This window comes from Mesocricetus auratus, unplaced genomic scaffold (assembly GCF_017639785.1).
Source record: "Mesocricetus auratus isolate SY011 unplaced genomic scaffold, BCM_Maur_2.0 Super-Scaffold_100015, whole genome shotgun sequence".
NCBI lineage: Eukaryota > Metazoa > Chordata > Mammalia > Rodentia > Cricetidae > Mesocricetus > Mesocricetus auratus.
In genome coordinates this window covers 54,257,729-54,283,481 of record NW_024429198.1, presented here as the reverse complement: position 1 = coordinate 54,283,481, position 25,753 = coordinate 54,257,729, and the positions used below count along the sequence as shown (strand labels likewise).

At 48.8% G+C, this 25,753-nt stretch overlaps 2 long non-coding RNA genes across 4 annotated transcripts; both read right to left on the bottom strand.

Moving 5' to 3' along the window:
- Positions 1-608: 608 nt before the first annotated feature.
- On the bottom strand, positions 609-17,678 carry LOC121144361. Its single transcript, XR_005881714.1, has 3 exons — positions 17,627-17,678; positions 14,004-14,287; positions 609-855 (listed from the first exon to the last, which is right to left on the bottom strand). It is a non-coding gene; the product is annotated as an uncharacterized LOC121144361 (long non-coding RNA).
- Positions 17,679-18,416: 738 nt separating this feature from the next.
- On the bottom strand, positions 18,417-24,819 carry LOC121144363. Of its 3 annotated transcripts, none has more exons than XR_005881717.1 (7): positions 24,653-24,819; positions 23,554-23,708; positions 22,815-23,040; positions 21,022-21,346; positions 20,676-20,799; positions 19,552-19,683; positions 18,417-18,453 (listed from the first exon to the last, which is right to left on the bottom strand). It is a non-coding gene; the product is annotated as an uncharacterized LOC121144363 (long non-coding RNA). The 3 variants fall into 3 exon arrangements; XR_005881715.1 differs by having other exon boundaries at positions 23,566-23,708; XR_005881716.1 differs by having other exon boundaries at positions 21,244-21,346; positions 23,566-23,708.
- Between the last annotated feature and the right edge of the window lie 934 nt (positions 24,820-25,753).

Sequence of the window (25,753 nt, the reverse complement as noted above, 5' to 3'; positions counted from 1 at the left end):
CCCATCTTCTTTGGTTTTCAAAGTCGTGTAGGTAAAGAAATGGACCCACTTGTCCTGCAAAAGCATTTGCATCTCTAGATTTGGACTATGACTTCCTGGAACTAAGTTGTTGAGCTAGCCTTCGATCCCAGGTAGCTCCTACCTTCCTGGAGTTGGTGAGAGGATTTATTAGACTCAGATGTGCAGTATGTGAGCATGTGTGTGTGCACATGTATGAATGTCTGTGTTTGTCTGTCTCCACCTGTGCACATGTGTTAGAGTGTGTGTGTGCGTGTAATGTATCCAGCGCATGTGTATGTGTGCACATGTGCATATGTGTATGTGTTTATGTGTGTGTGTCCATGTGTGTATGTGTTTAAGTGTGATTGCTTTTATATATGTCCATGTGTGTTGTGTGCATGTTTGTGTTTGTGCACATGTGTATGTCTTTGTGTGTGAATGTGTGTATATGTGTGTATACTGTGTGCATACATGTGTGCACATGTATATGTGTGTACATGTGTATGTGTGTTTGTGTGTCTATGCATATTCCTAGGTGTGCATGTGTTCACATATGCAGAATTATCTCCCAGGTGGTTCTGTGTGCTCGCAAAGCATTAGCCCAAGTGCCATGACCCAGTTGCTCACTTTTATTGATACCAACGCTGTCCCACGGGAGATCCGCTCCAATGGGCCCATTATAGCGTCTTCCACTGACTTTTACATAGTGGTTGGCAACCATTAATTACTGCTGCTCGGATCTTTGTCTCAGTGGGATTTTCCAAATGGTGATTTCTTTTGTTGCTTCTTCATTTGTTAGCTTGAGTGGTTTTCTGTAGAGGAGCATTCTCTCTTGGTTGGGTATCTTGACACAGTCTATAAAGAAAAGCAGGACAAACACTTAATTCTTCCTTTCCTTTTTATCAATTTCCAGAATAATAACTTTGTGTCCTAGCGATCTCCCAAGGTGACCAATTAAATTTTGTTTTGTTTTGGATTTTTTAGACAATCAATATGAGCTCACAGATTTTAATGTATTTGATGTATTTCAAAACAGCCGTCATTATTCAGATGGTCTTATCTCTGGTGCTGGGAGCTCTTCAGGCTCGCTCCTGGGGCTTTCTTTTGTGGTGGCTGTGCTTGAGTGTGCCTTGTTTTCAGCCCGATGAGGGGTCTCGGGCTCCTCCTATGCACCTTCAACCCCAGACAGGAAACCTATAGGGTTTCTGATTCACTGGGCCACACGACTGTGTTTTCCAGGCCTGGTTTCTTTAAGCCCATTTCTCCCAGTCTGGAAGAAGTCACTGGGAACAGAATACATTGGTATTTGAGGCAACATCCTCAGCGAGTTCTTGAGAAAACCTGAATCTCTTGATTCAACATCCAGAAACATCACTTGCACCATCACTGAAGCTTTAACTGACCTCATTCATTCATTGATTCATTTCTTCCTTGGACAGGTATTTCATGAATGCCCATCACAGCTGTTGTTTAAGGCCTCACTATGGCAACAGTTCAAACAGACCTGGTCCCCGCTGCCATGGGCACGCTGCTCTAACAGGGGAAACACAACAAACAGGAACACCCAGGGGACTGAGTGCTGCTTTTCTCTACAGAGTGGCCTCTTAAGTTTTGCAGCAGAGACAGGAAGGAGGCGAGGACGGATGCTAGGCAGAAGGCTCTTGGGAAAGCCTTGGGCCACAGGGAACCACCCAGGGCTCCCATTTGGGCGTGAGTGGGTGTGAGCTGGATGTGATTCTTAACACCAGAGGGGCTGACAAATTCCTCACTCTCCAAGGTCTGAGCACTTGCTATAAATTGTGAAATGTTTTTATCACAGTGACATTTCACAGGTTTCTGGCTGGCCTTTCACTGGTGATGTCCCTGTGGTGATTTTTGTCATTGCAAGGTACTCCATCATCTCCTCTTAACGTCACAGTCCTAAAATCTACTTCTCTAATTCCAGTCATTATGGGAGACAGCAGACCTTGCAGACAATGGGGAGGGTGGGGTAGGAGTGGAGAGGGAGGGAGGGAGGGGAGGGGAGGGAGAATTAAGACAAAGCAGACTCCATCACTCACCCTCCACTCAGAATTAGCCCCTATCAATACGATACTTTGTGTCCCCATGTTCCCTTTATAACAGCGTAATCTAGCTGTGGGTTCGAGACCCTGCCTTCCCACTTTCCTGCCTTCTGTGTTGTAGAGATCCCTAGACCCACCTGTCAGTACCTGAGCTCTTGCTGTGACTTATTCCTGTTGGCCAAATCACTGCTTCCGGCCCAGAGTGCAGTCCCAGTGTGTCCTGTGTTCCCTCCCTCTCTCAAGGCAATATGTCTGTCACAAGTCCTTCTGACTGCACACAGCCAACATTCCCGCCTCCTGGCCAGATGAAGTGGCAAGAGCCTGACCCTACAACTGTCACTTCTGCTTCCTGATGAAGAGAGACCCTGTAGAGTGGGCGGGGCGGCGAGCCAAGAAGTATATCAAAGGTAACTGTAGTGATAGAATCAAATCAACTATTCTTTTCTAAAGATTTCTTTTTTGGAATATCGTTTATGTATTTTTGTGCTGAACGTTGTCTGTGCACCACGTGACTGGTGCCCACGGAGGTCAAGGGAGGGCGCTGGTCCCTGGAATTGGAGTTAAAGACTATCGTGAGCTGCCCTGTGGGTGCTGGGATCCTGCCAGAGTCCCCTGAAGGACAGCCAGTGCTCTTAGCCATCAAGGCCTCTCTCCAGTCGCTTATGATTTGTGTATGTGAACTGGCTGGGCTTGCGCATGTGAGTGTGGGTGCCCATGGAGGCCAGAGAGGGCGCTGGATCCCCTGAGGTTGGAGTTGCAGCTGGTTGTGAACCACCAGACCTGAATGCTGAACCTGGACTCAGGTCCTTTGAAAGAGCAGTGGATACTGTTAACTGCTGAGCTGTCTCTCCAGCCCCTAAACAATTCTTCTTAAATGAGAGAATCTGTTAAAGGGAGTTCAGGTGCTTTCACTTACTGGATTTTCTCGAATCCCCCAGAGGCCACTTGGTGTCACCACAGACATCTGTTTACTTGGTGAGTTTTGTTTCTACTCCTCTGAACATGTATATTTGTATATGAAATGTCCTTTGCACATTTAGACCTGTGTGGTAACCAGCAAAGTCCCCTTGGGTGTGAGAAGGCAGAGGCTATGTGCTTAGAGGTTCAGCAAGACAGTCATCCACCGCCATCGTGACCTGCTGACAGAAACCCAAGGATAGGCAGGGAAAAAACAGGCACACTTTAGAGGAAAGAGGAGGCTTCCTGTGTGCTGACTGGAAGCTGCTGGCATGACCTGGCTTTGAGTGTGTTTGAGGAATTCATCCAGAAGCTGCTTGGAGCTGAAGCTGGACAGAGATGAAGAACAAATCTTGCCCTTGTGATCTGCAAGTCCCTGAGTGGGATACAAGTGTTACAGTCAAGTTCACGGGGCAGTCAGAGGAAGCTCCTGGAGCAGGGGACCCTGTTATGTGGCAAATTCCTCTGAACATCAACATTGCATCCCGGAGAGAGGTCTGTGATGGGGTTGTCCTTCCGTGTATATGTTTCTCTTATTGGTTGATGAATAAAACACCTAAGTGGCCAGGCAGGAAGGATAGGTGGGACTACCAGAGGAGGAGAATTCTGGGAAGTGTAGGTAGAGGAGTCGCGATGTAAGTCCAGGAAGAGAGGATGCATCAGGAGTTCTCCATTAAGCCAAGACCATGTGGAAACACATAGATTAATAGTAATGGGTTAATAAGACAGAGTTAGCCAATAAGAAGCTCTAGCCACCAGTCAATAGATTTCTAATTAATATAAAAGTCACTAAGTGTTCACTTGGGGCTCAAGGGCTGCTGGATCAGCTGGGCCAGAAAACTCATGATTACAGGACTGTTTATACTGAGGACATCAACAACTTACAAGTCTCAGTGAGTTCCTGAAACTTAAAAGATTCACAAAGCCTCACAAAGCTACCTTTGAGTCATCATGCTGTTATAGGTAACCCCTCACCATTACTCCTGTAAGTAATCACAGTAAACTCATCAGCTCACCATTCTCTACTTCACTGCAGTAGTTACGCTGCTGTGGCCCTGGGGCGGATCTGTGGGTGTTTTTCAAGTTCCCTGAAGAAAAGTCACACAACAGATCCTGAGCAGTCACCACAGAGGTGACATCATTCCCTACCTTTGTGACGCATCACCAGCCTGTGAGTGTTGTGAAGCAGAGTGTGACCTATCTCTGGCATACGGGCTTGCCCTGCGAGGCCCAGAAAGTCATGTGCTATGTGATCGGTGAGTGAGCAAGAATGGTTGCTGCCCAGAGCCTCTTGCTCAGGAGTTACATTTACTTCCAAAATCAAATCCCACCTTCCTGCAAACATAGCAGCTCAAAAAGTATGAGAGTCCACACAGGAGCATGATGTCTGTCTGTCTGTATACCCTGGCCTGGCTGAGAACTTACTGTGGGAACAAGAGACCTTGGCCACAGGCCCACTTCCCCATCAGCCTGGGAGCAGGCAGCTGTAACCGAGCACAGAGAAAACATGTTTACTAAAAACAATCCAGTGCCTGTAATCACAAAGAAAAACATGTTTACCAGAGCAATAAGTTCCTGATGAGGGCTCACCCACGGGAACACCCTGACCTTTCCAATGACTAACCGCCTCTTCCTGACCCCCCACTGCCGCCTCTGGTGTCAGGGTATATAACCAGCTGGGGATAAGAATAAAGCTAAGCCTTCTTTCACCACCGACTGGTCTCTTGTCATCAATCCCGACACCCTCCGTAGATTCTCCACCTCAGGCTGTGAGCGGGCGCGGCAATTGGAGGTCCCACTGAGATTTGAACTCAGCTCACTGGATTCAGAGTCTAGAGTGATTAACTCACCAGCACAGACTGGACTCATCTTAACCATCTGCATGGCTCAGTCTTCTCCGAACTTCTGATGTTGCAGCCTTGTGCCCCTATGTCTGGCAAAATAAGACTATGTGTATGAGTGGCGTGGGGGATATATGTGATGTATGTGTGTGTGTGTGATGTGTATGTGTGGGTGGGTGTGGTGTATATGTGTGCCGTGTGTGATGTGCATGTGTAGGTGGGTGTGATGTGTATGTGTGGGTGGGTGTGGTGTATATGTGTGCCGTGTGTGATGTGCATGTGTAGGTGGGTGTGATGTGTATGTGTGATGTGTGTGTGACCTATATGTGATGTGTATGTGCCATGTGTGGTGTGTATGTGCCATGTGTGATGTGTATGTAGCATGTGTGTGATGTGTATGTGCCATGTGTGATGTGTGTGTGATGTGTGTGATGTGTATGTGCCATGTGTGATGTGTGTGTGTGATGTGTATGTGCCATGTGTAATGTGTATGTGCCATGTGTGATATGTATGTAGCATGTGTATGATGTGTATGTAGCATGTGTGTGATGTGTATGTGTGTCATGTGTGATATGTATGTGGCATGTGTGTGATGTGTATTGTGGGTGTGCCCACCAGTGAGTGCACATGTGAAGGTGTCTCTAGGCGTCTTCCTGTGTTACCCTCCATCTCATTTCTTGAGACAGCGTCTTCACTGAACTTGAAGCTTGTCATTGTCCCCTGTCCTTAGTGCTGGGTTTATAGGGTGGGAAAGCACACTCGGCTTCTCTGTGGGGTCTGAGATCCACACACAGATCCCAGGAGATCCACACACAGATCCCATGCTGGTGCAGTAACCACTCCTACCCGGGGCACCATCTCCCTAACCCCAGAGTTTTCTTTCTTTCTTTTTTAATTTTTATTTTTTATCTTTGGTTTCTCAAGACAGGGTTTCTCTGTGTAGCCCTGGCTGTCCTGGAATTCATTTTGTAGACCAGGTTTGCCTCAGACTCTCAGAGATCCATCTGCTTCTGCCTCCTGAGTGCTGGGGTTAAAGGTGTGCACCATCACTGCCTGGCCCAGACTTTTTTTTTAACAGGCGCATGATGACACTTCACTAGCAGGGAACACGTGAAGGCTTCCAAACAGAAGCATAGGTCAGCTAAGGAGTCAACCGTTAGTGGAATTTCTTTGATGATGCCCTTTGGTTCTTGGAACAAGGATTGTCTTCTATTTCCAGGGTCATAACATGAATATGAAAGGAGTCTGTGTTCTTGGAAATGCAGGGTTTGGAGTTTGCCCTGCCATTTTTTTAAATATTTTATTTATTTATTGTGTATACAGTCTTCTGCCTGCAAGCCAGCAGAGAGCACCAGATCTCATTCAAGGTGGTTATGAGCCACTATGTGGGTGCTGGGAATTGAACTCAGGACCTCTGAGAGAACAGTCAGTGCTCTTAACCGTTGAGCCATCTCTCCAGCCCCCGAGTCTGTGTTCTTACTGCACATATGTATCTCTGTGGGACACAGGACAGACTGGACCAACTCGTACATGGGACTGAAGCAAGACATGGTGAATTACTTCTCATAAGAACTCCTCCGGGCAGTGGTGGCGCACACCTTTAATCCCAGCACTCAGGAGGCAGAGGCAGGTGGATCTCTGTGAGTTCAGGGCCAGCCTGGTCTACAGAGCGAGTTCCAGGGCAGCCTCCAAAGCAACAGAGAAACCCTGTCTCGAAAAGAAGAAGGAGGAGGAGGAGAAGAAGGAGAAGGAGGAGGAGGAGGAGGAGGAGGAGGAGGAGGAGGAGGAGGAGGAGGAGGAGGAGGAGAAGAAGAAGAAGAAGAAGAAGAAGAAGAAGAAGAAGAAGAAGAAGAAGAAGAAGAAGAAGAAGAAGAAGAAGAAGAAGTGCTAAGGGTTGGGATTGTTCACCCCAATACAATGGGAAGGCTGGGGCAGGGCTCACATCAGGGCTAACACAGGAAGCAGGACAAAAGGCAAAAGCAGGACAGGATTTCTTTAAAGGCGTCATGGATGGATTTTGTGCCTCTCCAGCACCTGTCTCTGTTTCCTCCAAACTGCTCAGCCACAAACCCCATTAAATGTGAGTGCATATATGTGCATGAGTGTGCATGAATGTTTGTGTGTGTTCAAACATATGTTTGTGTGTGAACCTCTGGGTGTGTATACATGAGTGTTTGTGTGTGTGTGTGTGTGTGTGTGTGTGTGTGAGAGAGAGAGAGAGAGAGAGAGAGAGAGAGAGAAAGAGAGAGAGAGAGAGAGAGTACACCTAGTCCAGGAAGTGCTGTTTTCTTCACGTTATCAGGGATGTGGTGGGGTAGCCTGGGCTCCCCAGGCCAGTGTCCTAATGATGATTCTCTGCAGTCTTGTCATTATTGCTCCTCAGAGGACAACTGAGTGAAGCCAATTGCTGAGGCAGACAGCATAGGCTCATCACTGCATGAAGCGGATGTCTCTTCCCTGTGGCCATTAATAATGCATATGTTAAAGGAGATGGGTGACTATCCGGTGAGCTAATTAAAAAACGCCAAACCCCACAGATGAGAAGCATGGGTCTCATTCAACTGCCCATTTGCTACCTGGACAGTCTGCAGGAAGCAAATGTGTCTACTGAGCCAGACAGAAAGGGACAAAGTCTGTTAGCCACGGGAAATCTGCCTTGGAAAGCAAATGAATCCATGTGACTCCACCAGGATGCCACAGCCTCAGCAGCCTGCCTGACGATAAGGCAGAATGCCTTCAGAAAACTACAGTTCTCTTTAAATGAGGCAGCTGGGACTTTCATCATGTTGTACCAGCCTGTGGTCCACACGTTCCCTCGGTTTCATCAGGGGGCGATGTGCTGGACACGAGCTCAGGCATCCCTCCCCGAGGACAGGAGGACCTCACGGAGGGGCAATTTTCTGAGAAGTCAGCGGTGCTGAGAGCCACATCAGACTTCAGCAAAGCACGCTGTGCGCAGCCTCCCACCCTCAGGCCCTCTAAGACAAAAACTGTTAGAGGAAGGGAGGGAAAGGCGTGGAGGGATGGGGACCCCGAGAAGGTGCAACAAAGAAACCAAAGTTCACAGCTGTGCCTGTGCTTGCCACTCAAACACAGGGACCTGTTCGGTCCCCAACACCCTGGTAAAAGCCAGGGTGTGGTGTTAACCCTTGTAATCCCAGAATGGGGAGAAGACTGGAGGATTCCTGGGCTTCTCCGGTGGACACAACAGCAACTGAGGCTAACCTCTGACATTCACAAGCATTCACAACATGTGTACACACATACACTCCTCATTTGTACATCAGGGCTCTCATGAACACACACGCCCACACGCACACATGCATAAATGCGTACACATGCACACAAACGTACACGTGTGCGCACACACACGCACACAAACACACACGCGCGCACACACACATAAATGCGTACACACGCACGCACACAAACGCACACGTGTGCACACACACATAAATGCGTACACGCACACAAACGTACACGTGCGCGCGCGCGCGCACACACACACACACACACACACACACCCCTTGTCTCTAAGTGGTCCCTCACCTAACCAAGCCTTTAGCCAAGGGAGCTCTAGCTGAGGGCTGCCAAGGAAGAGAGCTGACTGGCCAGCCCTGTGAGTCCACAGCTTGCAGGGCTCCATGCCAGGCTGTGAGCTGAAGAACCAGTGCTATTAGGACCTGACAGGAAATTTTAGCCTGGAGCTAGGAGCTGGTTGGACACCCACAGTGACGCCCAGCAGTCTCCCGAGGAACAATAATTTCACAGGCTCCCCACATCAGACAAGGCCACTCAGAATCCACGGCAGATGAGGGTATAAATAGGTCCTTGGCTGAGGACTGGCACAAACAGGAACACTGTTCAAGCCTGAAGTGTAGTCTCTTGTCTGCTAATGCCCGTGGCTTGGCTCTTCATCGAGCTTCCGCCTTACCGCGTTAATCCCTGCTTCCCAGCCCTGCCAGAGAATTCCAGGGCTGCTCTCAGTCTTGTCTGACACTTGCTATGGCACTCACAAGTCCCTGCTGATGTTGGCCTCCCTCAGAGCTCCTGGTGGCCTTTAACTAATGAACGTCAACAACTTTCACAACATCACCCCCTCCCGAACACCGCCCCAGTTCAGGTGACCAGGGGCGGGAGGTACAACCATGGTTTACATAAAGTCACATGCGGGCAACAAACAAACATAACCCCGAAATTTGCATGTTGATTGCTTTTGGAGTTGGGGTTTTGGAGGAGGTAATTAGGATTTAAAAAGGTCACGAAGAGGAGTCACACAATGGGATGACTGTGTAGGAGGGAGATAAGGAGCAGCAGGATTGTTTGGTGCTGAGGACCCAGGGCAGAGGGGGTGGGAGCTAAATTAAGACGAATGATCTCACTTTCTTCCTGTGACTCCTACTTCCTCCCCAGGGTCTGTTAATCCCAAAGACTCAAGGAGAAAGACCACCCTACCGATCCAAATCATCATGGCCCAATTAATTAAAGCACGCTATTGATTAAAGCAAGCTTTTTTATTCGTGTACTTGGGCTGCTACCCGCTAAGGCAAAGTTCAAGAGGTCAGTCTTGGATGTGAGGAAGACTACGTTTTCACAGCTCAGAAGCAGGGGGGTTCCAAATGGGGGGTTTGGAGGGAAAAATAGGTGGGGTTACAGGTGCAGAATAGAAGCACAAGTCAGTCATAATGACCTCCTGAAACAGAGCATAGGCACAACAAGTGAGTCATAATGACCTCCTGAAACAGAGCACAAGCACAACAAGTGAGTCATAATGACCTCCTGAAACAGAGCATAGGCACAACAAGTGAGTCATAATGACCTCCTGAAACAGAGCATAAGCACAACAAGTGAGTCATAATGACCTCCTGAAACAGAGCACAGGCACAACAAGTCAGTCATAATGACCTCCTGAAACAGAGCACAGGCACAACAAGTCAGTCATAATGACCTCCTGAAACAGAGCATAAGCACAACAAGTCAGTCATAATGACCTCCTGAAACAGAGCACAGGCACAACAAGTCAGTTATAATGACCTCCTGAAACAGAGCACAGGCACAACAAGTCAGTCATAATGACCTCCTGAAACAGAGCACAGGCACAACAAGTCAGTCATAATGACCTCCTGAAACAGAGCACAAGCACAAGTCAGTCATAATGACCTCCTGAAACAGAGCACAAGCACAACAAGTGAGTCATAATGACCTCCTGAAACAAATACAAGCACAACAAGTCAGTCATAATGACCTCCTGAAACAGAGCACAAGCACAAGTCAGTCATAATGACCTCCTGAAACAGAGCACAAGCACAACAAGTGAGTCATAATGACCTCCTGAAACAAATACAAGCACAACAAGTCAGTCATAATGACCTCCTGAAACAGAGCACAAGCACAAGTCAGTCATAATGACCTCCTGAAACAGAGACAGACTGCAAGGTGGTCATAAGGTAGACATAACAACAGGTGGTCATAGCAACCTCTTGAAACAAAGGTAGGATTGCAAGATGGTTGTAGCAACTTTTTGAAACAAAGACGTGGTTACCATTTCCTGGAACAGGCAGTACAGAAACCATTTGTAGTTAAGGTTACAGGTGGGACACAGCCCAAACCTTGAGAAACAGATTTAAACATAACAGGAATATAGTTTGTCTTTACTATAGGATGGTTTTTAAGCCTAAAATGAAGGCAGGGTGGCTCATCAGGTCCCACTTCCTCCCCAGAGTTCCACTTCCTCTCCAGTATCCTACTTTCTCCCCCATGATCCCATTTCCTCCCTGTGAATTCCACTTCCTCCCCAGGGTCACACTTCCTCCCCAGGGTCACACTTCCTCCCCAGTGTCCTACTTTTCCCCATGGTCTCAGTCTTCCCAGGGCCCTATTTTCTCACTGCGGATTTCACATCTTCCCAGGTTCCCCCTCCAACTCCCTGCAAGGTCCCACTTCCTCACTGTGAATCTCACTTCCTCACTATGGATCTCACTTCCTCACTGTGAATCCCACTTCCTCACTGTGGATCTCACTTCCTCATTGTGAATCTCACTTCCTCACTGTGGATCCCACTTCCTCACTGTGAATCTCACTTCCTCACCGTGGATCTCACTTCCTCACCATGGATCCCACTTCCTCACTGTGGATCTCACTTCCTCACTGTGAATCTCACTTCCTCACTGTGAATCTCACTTCCTCACTGTGAATCTCACTTCCTCACTGTGGATCCCACTTCCTCACTATGGATCCCACTTCCTCACTGTGGATCCTACTTCCTCACTATGGATCCCACTTCCTCACTGTGGATCTCATTTCCTCACCATGGATCCCACTTCCTCACTGTGGATCTCACTTCCTCACTGTGGACCTCACTTCCTCACTGTGGATCTCACTTCCCCACTGTGGATCCCACTTCCTCACTGTGGATCTCACTTCCTCATTGTGAATCTCACTTCCTCACTGTGGATCCCACTTCCTCACTGTGGATCTCACTTCCTCACTGTGGATCTCACTTCCTCACTGTGGATCCCACTTCCTCACTGTGGATCTCACTTCCTCACTGTGGATCTCACTTCCTCACTGTGGATCCCACTTCCCCACTGTGGATCCCACTTCCTCACTGTGGATCCCACTTCCTCACTGTGGATCTCACTTCCTCACTGTGGATCTCACTTCCTCACTGTGGATCCCACTTCCTCACTGTGGATCTCACTGACACAGAACAGCCACTCTCCAGGTGGAGTGCTCTGGCTTCGGATGTCCCGTCTCTAGATCTGTGAGAAATAAATTCTCCTTTGCACATGACCCTGTCTCGGGAATTCTGTCAGGATAGTGGTCTCCAGACACAGGAACTGGATGTCCTGGGAAAGAATCTGGGGGGCAGAAAGCCTTTAAGGAAAAGATGTCGTCTCTAAAACAAGGAGATGAAGACATGACAGGAAGTCCCAGATGCTTGGAGAAGACGCGCGTGCGTGTGCTCGCGCGCACACACACACACACACACACACACACACAATCTGGCAGCACAAGTAGCTCCCCAGAAGGACCCTCTGACTTCACACCTTCCTCCCTACAGCACTCCGGTGCCCGCCCCCTTCCTTCTTCAATCCTCCTTCCTGCCTGACCAGCTATAGGAAAGCCCGCCAACCCCAGAGCTCACCTGAAAATGCTCGTATTAAAAATGCTTCTTCACTGTCCCTGAGACACAGCCAGGCCCCAGCTGACACTTGGGAGGACAGAGGCAAAACCACATAAAAATGGGATTTGCAGAAAAGGCAGAGTCAACGGCAAGAAACAGGAAAAGGTCTAAGTGGAACAGTGTTGTCCAGCAAGGGAAACAGGGAAGTGCTCGCATATAGGACGGAAGCAATAGTGAAGTTAGAACCTCATTTAAACAAGCCACAAGTGTGGCCAAGGGCCCCAGTCGGGGAAAGGGGGCCACTTGACCACCATAGGGAACGTCAGAACAGCTTAGAGGCACTTCACAGTTGTGTTTGCATGGAAGAGCTTCTGATGTTTCAGAAACACACAGACTGCTTATATATGAAACACCCTGAACTCCAGAATCCCCTTCACAATGGCTCCCTGCAGAGCAGCAGAGGTGAGCCGGGTTAGCACAGAGCAGTGTCAAAGCCAGGCAGGGCATCCAGAGCTCTCCCCATCCATTAGATCTTATAAAAAACATTAATCAACACATAAAGGCCTACACGGGTCCAAGCCAGACAGAGCCCCAGCACTGACAGAGGAAGTGGAAGTGAACACAAACCCCACCCCTGCCAAGAACACAAACCCTACCCCGGAGTGGAGTCTCACTGGAGATTCAAACCACACTTAAGCACAGGCCCCATGCCCGGCAGAACAGGACCAGCACAAAACAAGCTCATACGTGTTTTGGGAGATTTTTTTCTTGTTTTGTTTGGGCATTTATTTTCACATGGTTAGTCTTTGTTTTGTATATTATGTCTTCTGAGTTTGTGTTTTTATGAGGGGTGTGTGTGTGTTTGCATGTGCAGCTTCTTGTATTTTTGCTTTTCTTTATCCTAGTTTGTTTTTGTTTGCTAAAGAGAAAGAAAAGGCATGGGGTTGGGTTGATGGGGAGGTAGAAAGGACCTGAGAGGAGCTAGGGGAAGAGAAACTGTGATTGGAAGATACTGTGTAAAAAAAAAAAGTATTTTTTTACAATAAAAATTAACTAACAAAAGTATATTTTAAATGTTTGGGCTGGAGAGGTGGCTTTCCTGGAGGGCTGGGGTTCAGTTGACAGCACCACACAATAGCTCACAATCGTCTGTATCTCGAGTTCTAAGGCATCTGTCTGTCACCCTCTTCTGGCCGCCGCCATCTGACACCTCACGGTGCACGGATTTACATGCAACCCAAACACCCATACACATAAAATAAATTTAAAAAATCATACATAGAAAATAATAGGTAAATCTTAAAAAGTAGGCATGTCTGTAGTAGAAAATGAACAAAACCAAAATGGAAACATAGCTTCATTTTACTTTATTTATTAATATCACCAGTGTGTGTCTTCGGTACTGTTCTACTGCTGTGAAGACACCATGACCAAGGCAACTTGTAGAAGAAACATTTCACTGAGGGCTCGCTTACCATTTCTGAGAGTGAGTCCATGCCCACACGCGGGGAGTGTGGCGGCAGGCAGGCAGGCATGGCGCTGGGGCAGTAGCTGGGCGCTCACATCTGATTTGCAGGCAGAGAGAGACTGGGCTTGTTGTAGACGCCCTAGTGACACACCTCCTCCAACAGTTCCACTAACTGGGACCAGATACTCATATGTGAGCTATAGGGGCCATTCTTGTTCAAATTCATACTGTGCATGTGCTTATGTATGTGGCTGTGTGTGTACATGTGTGTGTGTCTGTGTGTGTGTGTAGGTCAGAGGGAAGCTTCGGAGAGTCATCAGGGTTGGGCACAAGTGCCTTTCCCTTCTGAGCTATCTCACTGGTACTTTTTAGCCCTGAGGACTGTGAAGGATAACCCACTAGGCTAGTCCAAACATAAAGCAGATGAAGGCTGATGCTCAATGCCCAAGTCTACAACAAGAAAGAGGGCCTCAGAAATCCTTTGAGATGTCACCAACCTCACCAGGATCGGAAAGCAAGAGGAAAGGGGGCACCCCCAACCGTCTCACCTGTTTTCTACAGCTTTCCTTACCACCAGCCATCCTGGACTTCCTGCCAGTGGGGCTGGACTTCCTCCGGTGGGGCTGGACTTCCTCCAGTGGGGCTGGACTTCCTCCGGTGGGGCTGGACTTCCTCCGGTGGGGCTGGACTTCCTCCCATGGGGCTGGACTTCCTCCAGTGGGGCTGGACTTCCTCCCGTGGGGCTGGACTTCCTCCGGTGGGGCTGGACTTCCTCCAGTGGGGCTGCTTTGGTGCTTAGCCAGCACTGTGCTGGGCAGCTTGGTTGGCGAACCTGAGGAACAAAATGTGGGCAGGGCCTGTGGGCTCAGCACTGATCCTTGGTAGGGAATGGAGGAGGTTCAATTTGGTCCAGAGTAGACTCCAGCCTTCCCTTCCCTCCCTCTCTCCATCCTGTATTTTGTGTTAGGGTGGACAAAAAGGGCGGGATAGACAGATGGCCCACAGAAGGAATAGCGTAAAGTAAGCCATGGAAGGGGCCTTTAAGGGCAGTAGGCTCTTGGGGTGTGTGTGTGGGGTGGGCAATGATGGCCACTTGTCTTTCTGAAAACTTACTGGGAGACACCTGGGCTAGCTGAGGGGCAGGCCAGCAAGTGCCGCTGGCCACTAGGGGGCGCAGGGTAGAGCTGGGGCTGACCTAAAGGAAGGGGTGCAGGGTTGCTGACCTGAAACAGATGTGGAGGTGGGGAGGGTTTCACTCCAAATGCAAGGGCTGGCACTCTGAGCATGTCCCCAAGGGATGCAGCTTACCTCTGTGGCTTCTGAAACTTCCTCTGCAATGGTAATTTGGGGGGCAGAAGCCCTTCATCTTTGACTGAGCTCTGAGACCCAGAGGCAGCCTGAAGCTGAGAGTTCTTTTTCTCAAACAGAAAAATTCCAAGCCCTCTCCTTGGAGCAGAACTCCAGCATTTCATGTTTTTATAAGGCTTCCTGCTTTCAACCTCTTTGAAGTACAGGGGGAAAATATTTTTCTGTCTGTGTCTTAGAAAGCTTTATAAACAAGGATTTTCACTGGGCACACGGGCCTAGCGACTCGCTTAATGATGGCTACATGGAAGCTTGTGGCTAATGAAAAGATACCTTCTAAAAATAGACAGTTATCAACATTCGGCTCACCACTTAAGGGCTCCACTGAAGCAGTACTCCAGGGGAAAAAAGAGTCACACCTCCTGATCTCTGTGAAGCCTCGACCCCTTGAGAGTCTAATGATGAGGGCAGGGAGCCGTGCTGCAGAGATGGCTCAGCAGAATGTGAACCTTGCCGGGCGGTGGCGGCACACATCTTTAATCCAGCACTCGGGAGGAAGAGGCAGGCGGATCTCTGTGAGTTTGAGGCCAGCCTGGTCTACAGAGTTCCGGGATAGCCAGGGCTGTGTAGAAACCCTGTCTGGGGTGGTGGCAGGGGGAGGGGGAAGGGGGAGAAGACTATGTACCTGAGTTCAGAGTCAAGCACCCACATGGAGCAGCTTGGGATCTGTTGCCCTCTCCTGGCTTCCTCAGGCACCTACAAATCCATGGTGCACACACACACACACACACACACACACACACACACACACAAATCCATGGTGCACACACACACACAAATCCACGGTGCACACACACACAAATCCATGGTGCACAAACACACACACACATACAAATCCATGGTGCACACACACACACACAAATCCATGGTGCACACACACACACACACAAATCCATGGTGCACACACACACACACAAATCCATGGTGCACACACACACACACAAATCCATGGTGCACACACACACACACACACACACACAAATCCATGGTGCACACACACACACACAAATCCATGATGCACACACACACACAAATCCATGGTGCACACACACACACAAATCCATGGTGCACACACACACACACACAAATCCATGGTGCACACACACACACACATACAAATCCATGGTGCACACACACACACACAAATCCATGGTGCACACACACACACACACAAATCCATGGTGCACACACACACACACACACACAAATCCATGGTGCACACACACACACAAATCCATGGTGCACACACACACACACACACAAATCCACGGTGCACACACACACACACAAATCCACGGTGCACACACACACACACACAAATCCACGGTGCACACACACACACACACAAATCCACGGTGCACACACACACACACAAATCCACGGTGCACACACACACACACACACAAATCCACGGTGCACACACACACATACAAATCCATGGTGCACACACACACACACATACAAATCCATGGTGCACACACACACACACACATACAAATCCATGGTGCACACACACACACACACACAAATCCATGGTGCACACACACACACACAAACAAATCCATGGTGCACACACACACACACACACACAAATCCATGGTGCACACACACACACACACAAATCCATGGTGCACACACACACACACACACAAATCCATGGTGCACACACACACACACACAAATCCATGGTGCACACACACACACACATACAAATCCATGGTGCACACACACACACACACATACAAATCCACGGTGCACACACACACATACAAATCCATGGTGCACACACACACACACATACAAATCCATGGTGCACACACACACACACACACAAATCCATGGTGCACACACACACACACATACAAATCCATGGTGCACACACACACACACACACACAAATCCATGGTGCACACACACACACACAAATCCATGGTGCACACACACACACACATACAAATCCATGGTGCACACACACACACAAATCCATGGTGCACACACACACAAATCCATGGTGCACACACACACACACAAATCCATGGTGCACACACACACACACAAATCCATGGTGCACACACACACACACACACACAAATCCATGGTGCACACACACACACACATACAAATCCATGGTGCACACACACACACACACATACAAATCCATGGTGCACACACACACACACACACAAATCCATGGTGCACACACACACACACATACAAATCCATGGTGCACACACACACACACACACACAAATCCATGGTGCACACACACACACACACAAATCCATGGTGCACACACACACACACACACAAATCCATGGTGCACACACACACACACACAAATCCATGGTGCACACACACACACACACATACAAATCCATGGTGCACACACACACACACACATACAAATCCACGGTGCACACACACACATACAAATCCATGGTGCACACACACACACACATACAAATCCATGGTGCACACACACACACACACACAAATCCATGGTGCACACACACACACACATACAAATCCATGGTGCACACACACACACACACACACAAATCCATGGTGCACACACACACACACACAAATCCATGGTGCACACACACACACACATACAAATCCATGGTGCACACACACACACAAATCCATGGTGCACACACACACAAATCCATGGTGCACACACACACACACAAATCCATGGTGCACACACACACACACAAATCCATGGTGCACACACACACACACAAATCCATGGTGCACTATCACGGATATTCGATGCTATAAGGAAAACAATATATTTATTTACCAGAGAGAGAGAGAGTCGCACAAACCAGGAGTTAGAAGCGTGGCTGGCTTCCAGGAGAAAAGGGAGGTTCCTTTTCCTTTCACTTCCTTTTATATCTATCTGTGTCAGTTTACATGTCCCCGCCCTCATGGGCGGATAGCTTTGTGGGGTTCACTCCTACAATTCCCCTTTTAGTCTAAATAGAAGATTTAAATTTGATACAAACTCAAACATATACAACATATATACATAGAGGGTGATAATTAAGTTATAATCTACTTATCCTAAGCTAAACATATCCTTTCCACCTAAATTCTAAACTTATCTGAAAAGGATGCCTAAGTCTGAACACCTCCTTCCAATCCCAACCCTAAAACAATTGTAAATTAACACTAACAGGTGTAAACTATTCTCTAATGTCAATAGTAGGGAGAAGGGACTTGGAATTCTCAAATTTACTTCCTGCTGAAGTGGGACGATGACAATCATGTGGACCCGTGGGAAGAAATTGTTAGAGTAACAAGAGTCTTAAGTAGGTCAGTTAGTCTCTGTTTTGCAGGAGAGGCTTGACTGAAGTTCCGGATTAGATTTTTGATTTTGATTGAAACTCTTGTCTGAAGCTCTGATCAGATTGTAGAAGATGCACTGTATCAGTTCCTTGGCCTGACGATGTGTCAGGTGATGTAGTTCCAAGCTGGTTTCAGGATGGTACCTGTCAGGTGGGGTCGATGATGTGGGGCAGTTTAGATGTATCCAGTCGAATCAGGCGGAATCGGGGAAGTGAATCCACATTCTCTTTCTGAAGCAGTTGAAGATCGTTGTCAAGAAATCCCTTTTTCTCTGGAAAACTGAAATATTAATGTTAGCACAGAAATTTTTAACTTTTATGTGTATGAATACTGGGGTTTCTTGAATACTGGGGTTTCTTTCCATCACTTCTTTGGCTCCCTCTTCATTCATTTGCTGGAGGCCCTAGAACTCTCCTGGGTGCTGGATGCACTGTGGGAGCCCCACAAGCCCCCCACCAGAATTACCTCTGCTCTATTTCTGTGAACCTTTACAGGCAGACACAGGGAAGGGGCGATAAATATTTGCTCAAATTTTTTGCTGCTTTGTGGAGATCTGTGCACAGGGAATGTATTCGAACTGATTAAAACAGTGTCTGCCTGTAAAGGTTCACAGAAATAGAATCTTGCAAATCAAATAAACAAACTAGAATCCAGCAGAAGGTGTTTTGGACCCCACAGCAAATCCTGCTTGCAGCAGAGAACCCTTTTGTAATGGAAATATCTCCCACTTCCCCCGCTTGCTGTTCTTGGGTTCACAAGCCTCGGAAAGTCTATGCAAAGTGTGTGTAAAGAGATTTTCTGTAGTTTTTAAAGCACTCATGCCATCCTTTAGACTCTCTTCTCTTAGACACTAAAGTGTATGTATGCATGCGTGCATGTATGTATGTGGGCATGTGGTTGCGTGTGTGTGTGGAGGTCAGAGGACTCGTGTCATCAGGCTTGGCAGCATGTGAAGGGTGACCCATGTCACCCTTCCCGCTGGATTCCTTATGAATTTGTTTTATTTTTATTCATGTATGCCTATGAGTGCCTGCTGTATGTGTGTGAGAGTGTGTGTGTGTGCGCGTGCGTGCGCGCGCGCGAGCGAGCGCTACACATGTATGAATGACATTTAATTTTTAAACGGACAAGAAACTGGAGGAAAAGATGGCCTTCATGGGAGTCCTAACAAAGCAGGCTTTGGAAAAGGTCAGGGTCAGAGTGTCACCACCCAGCAGTGATGAATGCGTTCTAGAGATACTATTGTGTGGTTCTGTGCCCTCCCCCCCCCCCCCCAACTCTGGCCTTCAGTCTACTGAAACAATGGACACCAAGAAACTGGAATTCCCCAGGGCCCTTGTGCTAGAAGGGAAAATTTGAGGTCTGGGCCAGCCACACCTTGTTCTAGACCACTTAGCTATGCTTGACGCTGGCCGGCTACTAAAAGTAACTTCGTGTCAGGGTCCTGGAGATGAACAAACTGGGCTGTGCTGGATAGTTTTCAGTCAACTTGACACGAGCTGGAGTCACCTGAGAGGAGGGATCCTCAGTTGAGAAATGCCTGCCAACGCTGGACGTAAGCACATCTGTAGGGCACTTCCTTAATGAGTGACTGATGGTGGAGGGCTCAGCCCCTCGTGGGTGGGCTCAGCCCTGGACCGGCAGCCCTGGGCTCTGTGAGAACAAGTCAGTGAGCAGCGCCCTCCGTGGCCTCCGCGTCAGCTCCTGCTGGCCTCCAGGTTGAGCTCCTGCCCTGATGCCCTTTGATGAGGACTGTGCCGTGAAAGCATGAGTGAAATGAACCCTTTTCTCCCCAGCTGGCTTTCGCCATGGCGTTCTGTCACAGCAACAGTAACTCTAACCAGACTGGCTCTTTGTGTCACTTCTCAATGAAGCCGCACTGAATAAGTCTCCCCCTCCCCTGCTGCTTTTCACTATATTGTGACTGTTTTAGTGGGCTTATTGAGGACAGGGGGCCCAAAGTGGCTTGTTACACACAGCCTGTGACTCGAAAGTCCAGCAACAACAGCAGGACAAGTAGGGTCCATGGGACACAAGAATGGGAAGCCACGGAGTAGAAGAGCCATGGTACTTGACATCTGGGCCATTTTGATGACAGTGTTTCAGACAGAAAGGCTGATTTACCTTTGCAGACTCAGTGTGGGCCCATACTCCTCCCTTCTTTCCTTCCTTCCTTCCTTCCTTCCTTCCTTCCTTCCTTCCTTCCTCCCTCCCTCCTTCCCTTTCTCTTTCTCTGTGTCTCTGACTCTCTCTTTTATAACTAGTTAACACAAGCAAAGATACTCTCCCTTTCTATATAGGAAGCTCCTTCCAAGAGGTAAACGTCAGGTTCAGTGATGGGGCTCTGAGAGCCAGAGGAGGAGTTGGCAATGATTGTAGCATGCTGTAGGGACACATGGAGGATTTGGAGGGATGGAGAAATGCCACAAGAGCTTTGTGAGGTGAGGACCAGCAGGGAGGGAGGGAACAGAGGCTGGAAGTCAGAGAGACTCCCTGATTACCTAGATGCAAGATAGGAACGGTGGATGTCCTCAGGGTGGGGAGCTGCTGAGCCTGAGGGGAGGCGGGAAGGGCTGAAGGAGAGCCATGCTGTCAGTCAGCTTTGGTCACTATAATGGAATCCACCTATGGAGCGGAAAGGGTTATGGGTTTGAATCCTCTAGTCCAAAATCAAGGAGACCCTCAAAGGGGGCCTCTGATGAGGGCGGCTCATCACTGTGGGAACACACCAGGCAGCAGACCATTATGTCATTGCCAGGGTGTCTCACATTCCCCTTTAAGCCACATCCCATGAGACTCCACCCTCTGGAAACCCCAACAGCACCGCCCTGGGCACTGAAACTTTACCACTCAGGTCTTCGGGAGACATTCGAGAACTCAACTATAGCAAGGTCCCATTAGCAGCGTTCTCAGAGCCAGAGAGGGGGAGACGCAAAGCGTCTTAGGGGAGTCTTCATTCATCCGCTCTTGCTTGCCTCTTAGGGTGGAGGCTGATAAAAGCATTGTGAAGTCCCCTGGGACTAGCAGCCTCCTAGAGTGTGGAGCAGTCCCCTTGGAGGAGGCGCTTACCAGATACCGTCAGAAGAGGCCGTCACTTTAGCACATTGGTTATTTTGAGGTAAATTTAAGGCTAGCCAGCGCAGCAAAAGCTCTTTATTCTCTCCTTGTCCTCCTATAGAGAAATATGAAAATCCCCTTTGGTAGAGAGAATTTCCATTAGAGAAAAAAAAATAGAATGCTACTGGAGGACAGTTTTTATAGCCTGAGAGACTGTTATCTGCATAATGAAACAATATTGGTTAGGTGGATCTTCCCATAATTCGTCTTCATTGCCCGCATGAAGCCCAGAAGCTCTGTTCTTCTCTACAGCAAAGAATGCATTATAAGCCTCACTTATCAGGTCTTTTCTGAGTTGTGCACACACACACACGAGGGAGAGAGAGAGTTTGCATTTATTTAGTGTGAAGTGTTTGTGTGTACACACACTGAAAGACCCCGAATTTATAGAAATAAAAATAAGCTTAAACAGGGAGGGCACCCCACTAGAGAACTTGGGAAGTGAACAAAGGACCCCATCCCAGGAACTGGCCAAACCACAGAATGGAATGTAAGGTTTAGCAACCTTAATTGCAGAAGGGCTATAAACCCACAAAAGGCCAAATTCTGGGCTGCTGACCACCTGTGACAACTGACCAGGGCGTCAGAGATGGGCAAACAAGATTTGTGGGAACCACCATTTACTTAGGGAGAGATGATTAGCTCATACCAAGGTTTGAGGAATTTACAACGTGTAGGTCAGGAAGACATCTACTCCCCCTGGTCAGTAGTCATGTACCCCCGGTCATAAGATAGGGACCCCTCCCAAAGGCTTGTGGTTTTTGTCTTTAAAAGCTGATTGTAACTGAACCTCGGGGCCAATCGGTCTAAAAGCTGACCGAGAGGCCCATCTGCAGATGCCTAATTAAAGCCTCTTGCGTGTTGCATCAATTGGCGTGTGGACTCCTGATTCTTGGGGTGATGAATCCAGCTTGGGGACCCCTCCTCAATTCGGGGCACCCCAACAACACAAGTCACCAAGAGAAATACCACCATGTAGAGATCTTGATGCCGTGATCTAGAACCTCAGAACTGTGAGTTGAGTAAACCCCTTTTCTTGATAAGGCATCCAGACTCAGGTATTTTGCTGTAGCAACAGAGAATGGAGCAGGCAAGGACCCTAGAGAGGCAGATGAAGCGTCTTTTGCCCCTTGTACTATCCCATGTGGAGCTGACAGACAGTCTATACATAGGACTGTTGGGGAACAGAGAAAGGGGGCTCAGAGGGCTCGAGAAGAAATGAAGAAGTGCGAGGCCTTTTTGTGAAGAAGGGCTCCATGTGCCTGTTGCTAACGGTGCCTGTGTGGTGGTAAACAGTGAGTAGCCAGCTCTTAGAATTAAGCAAGGAGGCTGCTGTCTTGTGAACCAGCTCTTAGAATTAAGCACGGAGGCTGCTGTCTTGTGAATTCTACTGCTGTGACTGAACCCAGCAGCATCAGCTCACTGAACACCATCGTATAGTCCTTACATCAGAGACACACTAGTGGGGATGACCTCACGGGTGTCCACGGTAAAATAATGACACACGGGCTTTGAAAACTCACCTCCATTTGAATGTAACTTGCTTGCCTCATTTACTCCTGAGGAGGTAGCTTGAAAATGTAACACGAAGCCCTTGAGGGGAGGCTTGAAGCAATCCCAGTGACCGCCCGGTCCAGGACGGACTCTGACCTGCTGGCAGCCTGGGCCACAGAACAATCTGGCGAGACGGAGGCCTGTTCCATGGAGAGACGCTCAGAGGTTGGACAGGAAGGACAGCAGGCAAGAGTTCTAACCAGAAAGAACAAAAGAGCTAATTTAAGCCTTGCATTTGCAAATGCCACCTGAACTAGGATGGTCAGACTAAGACAGCATGCCAGTGCCAGCCAAAGTGAGAACTGAGCAGTGCCACCCAGTTAGTCAGCACTTTGAAGGCAGCGCCATTGTGAAGTTCAGAACAAACAGACATCAAGAGGCTATTTAAATGCAAATGTGTCATGGAAGCCACTGAAAGTGATGTATCTCCAGAATGCTGCCAGCCCACCCTCCAGCAGCCTCTGCTCACAATAGTGTTGTTATTTTTTCTCTCTGCAGAGCCTGTGTTACTGGAGTGTGATTTACCTGTGTTAGGAGCAGATCTGAGGGCGGTTTCGGGCTCCTGCAGGGCAGAGCTGGCATGAGGGCCCTCTGCTTGCAATTAGCGCCCACCAGGCAGTGTTTGGGCTGAGGAACTCCCGCAGGCTCCTCTGCCTTCCTCCCGCGTGTCGCTTACTTGCTGGCCACAGTGGAGGAAGACAAACTTACCCAGACACTCACCAGCAGGAGGCTCAGGTTCCCCGACACGACTGAGTGGGCCGTCCACAGCCCCTGAGTCTGAGGTCGCAGCGTCTTCCATTCACTAAGGAATGGAAGGACTAAGCCTGCTCCTGGAGAGGATGGGAGATACCCGAGTCCATGGCCTGGATCAAGAAAGCACAAAAAGAGAAACATGGCATGTACTCTCCTATATATGGATTTTAGACATAGATCTGGGGAGTGCCAGTCTACAATCCCATGACCAGAGAGTCTGGGAAACAGAAACTTCATTTAGTGGCTGATCGAAGAAGAGGCAGACTCCCTTGGTTAAGCACTGAGCTGAACTCAAGAAAGCCAGTAACAGAGAGGGAGGACTGATGATCAAAGGGATTAAGACTGGTTTAACTCCCAGAAACAGCTGACCTGACAAGGGTTAACTCTTGAATCCCAGGCATCAGCCCGGGAATCCAGCATGGGACTGATCAAGACCCCCTGAATCTGGGTGTCAGTGAGGAGGCCTAGGGAATCTATTGAGCCTTGGGCAGCAGATCAGTACCCATCCCGAGTATACACACGGACTTTGGACTCCCACAGAAAAATGTGAGGCGCACTCTCACCCTGAACTCTTGGGGAAGGTTCTAGGCCCTGCCCTATATGAAATGACAGACTATGGAGACCCCCATGGAGGGCCTCACCCTCCCTGGGGGAATGAGGGGATAATGGGGGGGTTAGGGGGAGGGCATGGGAGGAGGGGAGGGAAAGGGAGAGGGACCTGGAACTGACTTGTGAAGCAACCTTGTTTCTTATCTAAATTTAAACTGGAAAATAAAATAAAAAAAGAAAGCACTGAGTTACAGAGTCCTGAGAACCCACAAAAAACTCAAAGAAACTCTGTGGATGAGCAAAGTCACCCAGCACAGTTCACCCACGTAGATGGAGTCATGGGCCCAGCAAGCACGATGAGTCGGGGTTTTAGAGTCTGTTCCACGAACTCTAGTTTGGGTTGAGAAATCCCCCAAAGAACTGTGTGTTAAAGCCTTGGTCCGGGCTTGGCCTTGCTGGCTGGGGATGGGGTCGTAGGACAAGAGGCTTACGGGAGATGTCAGACCTTTGGGAACATGTGTCGGTGAGGGGATGACAGAGCCGCAGTCCCATTCTCTTCCTCTTCCTTCTGCTACTGTGTGGGGCGAGCAGCTTGCTCGGTCATGTAACCCTTGTGGTGTATGCTGTTTCACCCCTGAACGGAGCACGGAGGGCCAGGGAGCATGCGCAAGCCCTCCCCCACCTCTTCTCCCTGTAAGCTACTTACCTTGGAGATTTGTTGCAGCGACAAAGACGTAACAAAACAGCTTGTGATCATGCTGCAGAGTTTCCCAAATGTTGGAAAGTTTAGTATACAATTAGCTTTGACGTGCTTCTTGAAGATGTTTATTTGTATGGGGGGGGGTGGGCACGTGGTGGCCAGACGTTGGCTCTCCCCCGTTACAGAGGATGCCCTGCCCTCTTGTCTGCTCCCTGTGGCTCTTTGTTTTTAAACCTCTGTCTGGAGTTGTTCAGAGTTAGGTGTGAAAGTTGCTGTGCTAGAGTGGATTACGCTACCCGTGGGTACCCTGCGCCCTCTTTAAAGAATTGACTTCCTAAGCCAGGCGATGGTGGTGCACGCCTTTAATTCCACCAGTTGGGAAGCAGAGGCAGGCAGATCTGTGTGAGTTCGAGGTCAGCCTGGTCTACCGAGTGAGTTCCAGGACAGCCAGGGCTACACAGAGAAACCCTGTCACGAAAAATGAAAAGAAAAAAAAAAGTACTTTCTCCATGGCTCCCTGACTTGGGAGGAAGAGACAAAGAATGGTAAAACCTTCACAGTCCGTTCATCTTCCTCTGGTTTAGGGAATGCTATGGAGCGTGGACACAGTTCAGGCCTGGAACTGCTTTCTGTCTGGAGGGAGGGCCTGGATCTCTGGTCCAGCCCTGGGCTTAGGCTGGTATTCAGGGAAGACAATGAGTGATGCCGACGAGGGCAGTTTCCACAAAGCCCATCTCTCGATGGCCCAGCTAGTAGTGATGGCAGAGGGCTGACTGATGAGGACAAGACCCTTGTGGAGGATGGGAAGAGGCAGCACTTAGCAAGGATGCCTGGAGCAAGCTGTTGCTACTGAGTTCACCGCATCAAAACACATGTACCGCCTCGTGACCATTCTTCAAACGGTCT